The sequence below is a fragment of the Carya illinoinensis genome, chromosome 2, assembly GCF_018687715.1.
Source record: "Carya illinoinensis cultivar Pawnee chromosome 2, C.illinoinensisPawnee_v1, whole genome shotgun sequence".
Taxonomy (NCBI): Eukaryota; Viridiplantae; Streptophyta; class Magnoliopsida; order Fagales; family Juglandaceae; genus Carya; species Carya illinoinensis.
Window position 1 is genome coordinate 14,305,689 of NC_056753.1, and position 2,619 is coordinate 14,308,307.

At 39.2% G+C, this 2,619-nt stretch overlaps 1 non-coding gene across 1 annotated transcript; it reads left to right on the plus strand.

The window, feature by feature from the left end:
* Positions 1-1,940: 1,940 nt before the first annotated feature.
* Positions 1,941-2,048, plus strand: LOC122302028. The gene has a single exon (XR_006240278.1). It is a non-coding gene; the product is annotated as a small nucleolar RNA R71 (small nucleolar RNA).
* The last annotated feature ends 571 nt before the right edge of the window (positions 2,049-2,619 follow it).

Consider the following 2,619-nt stretch of genomic DNA (forward strand, 5'->3'; position numbering starts at 1 on the left):
CATGAAACGTTTTCATTTTAACCTTATAGACTTTAGACTTAGGCAAAGATTTCAATTTAACTCTTGGTACTTTCATACTTACAGGAATCTGTTTTCCACATTTCTTAGGCAACTCCTCAAATTTCTGTTGCCAAACTGTGTGCCATAGTCCTGAGTTTCATCAAAAACAGCACAAATATCAATAACATCAGATGAATCACTAACAGATGTATTAAACTCAGAATTCACAAGGGAATATTCAAGGGGATCAAAATCATAAGTTGTGTGAACTCCCTTGTCTATGAGTGCATCAATCATATACGTTTGGTGGCACTCGTCATCTGTTGGCTGCTTCTCAATATGGAAAATGTTGACCTCCATGGTCATGTTTCCAAAAGATAACTTCATCAACCCATTCCTACAATTTATAAGTGTATTAGCCGTAGCAAGGAAAGGTCTACCTAATATGAGAGGAACTTTAGAGTTAGACTCAACAACTGATTGAGTGTCCAAAATTAAGAAATCAACAGGATAATAAAACTTGTCAATTTAGATCAAAACATCCTCAACTATCCCCCTCGGTTTCTTAATTGAACGATCAGCCAACTGAAGCACGACAGAAGTAGGCTTAATTTCACCCAAACCAAGCTGCAAATAAATGGAATAAGACATCAAATTAACACTAGCTCCTAGATCTAGCAAGGCTTGCCCAAACTCATGATTTCCAATGCTGCATGCAATGGTTGGGCAACCAGGATCCTTGTACTTGGGAGGAATCCACTGTTCAATTAGAGCACTAAATTGCTTTGTCAGAAATGCTGTCTTCTTAACATGGTGCTTCCTCTTAACTGTACACAAATCTTTAAGAACTTTTGTATAAGTGGGAACTTGTTTAATAACATGCAAAAGAGGAAGGTTAATCTTTACCTGCCTGATGTTCTCCAAGATTTCATTACTAGGATCCAAAGTTCGCATACCAGATTTTAAAGCTTGGGGAAATGGTACCTTAACTGGATTCTTGATTACCTCGGCATCCTTGGGGAACTCAGTGCTATCATTGCTTTGTTCCTCTTCAACATCCTCTTGCTTATCAGTTGTTGGGATGTGTAAGGACTTACCACTTCTTGTCATAATGGCATTCACTTCTTTTAAATTTTTTTTGTGCCATATGCTGACCTTGGGGTGCGGATTGAGCTTGAGAAGGAAACTTGCCACGCTCATTCACACTCAACGAGCTCATTATCTTTGATATATGACTCTTTATCTCTTTGTTTTCTTCAACAACCTGCATAATCAAAGATTCAAACTTTTGATTAGTTTTACTCTGTGCCTCAATAAAAGCATGTAAAGTATCTTCTAAGGGGCTCCTAGAAGATGAAGGTGCATGATATGGTGTAGGATATGATCTAGGGGGTTGTGCAGGTGGCTGGTTTTCAGACTTCCAGCTAAAATTGGGGTGATTACGCCACCCCGGATTATAGGTGTCAGAGAAATGTGTAAAAGGCTTCTTGTACATACCTAAGGCATTACATTGTTCCTCATATATTCCTCTCATCTCAGCCAATGTGGGACACTCTTGGGCAAGGTGATCTACCCCACCACACACAAAACATGGTCCAAAAGACTCTGCATGATTAGCCACGTGTGTTGGCTTTAAGTCCTTAGTCTTTAACGCCTCTAGCTCTCTAGTGAGCATCTCAACCTTAGCTTTTAGGTTATCTTCTTCCCTGAGATGGTAAATTCCACCACCATTTAGGTTTCCTGCAGGTCGTGACCTATTTGTGCTCTTAGTAGCACTAGGTCCAGTCCAAGTGTGAGCTTTTTCAGCAAGCTCATTGAGGTATTCTATGGCTTCATCAGGATCTTTCTGTAAGAACTCACCATTACACATCATCTCCACAAATTGACGCTCTTTAGGTGTAAGTCCCTCATAAAAATAGTTCACTAAGCGCCAATTCTCATACCCATGGTGAGGACACATACTCAATAGCTCCTTAAATCTCTCCCAAGACTGATACAAAGTCTCACTGTCCTTTTGTACAAAGGTGGAGATTTGCCTTTTTAAAGCATTGGTCTTATGTTGGGGAAAGTATTTATTAAAAAAGACCTGAGTCATCTCATTCCATGACCCAATAGATCGTGGTCTCAAAGAGTATAGCCAACTCTTAGCTCTATCCTCCAAAGAGAAAGGAAAGAACTTAAGTCTCACAATGTCATCAGTTGCATTTTGACTATGAAAAGTCGCAACTACTTCCTCAAACTCCCTAATGTGCACATATGGATTTTTATTTTCCAAGCCATGAAAAGTAGGGAGTAACTGTATCATCCCTGCTTTAAAATCCAATTGGCGAATATTAGCTGGAAACATGATGCATGATGGTGTGGCTGTGCGTGTAGGGTGGAGGTAATCCTGAAGGGTCCTAGTGGGTTGATCTTCATGTTCACTCATTTTCTCAAAATTAGAAGAATTATCAAACAAATGATCAGAAAAATTAAACTCTGACTCTAACACAGGTCTACAGGCAAACCGACCTAAGGCGTCTCTATACCTGTGCATGCAAGGTAGAGAAAAACCCAACACTAAAAAAAAAAACTACAAAAAGAAAAAGAAAATAAAAAAAAGATGCAGCAAGCTAAAAT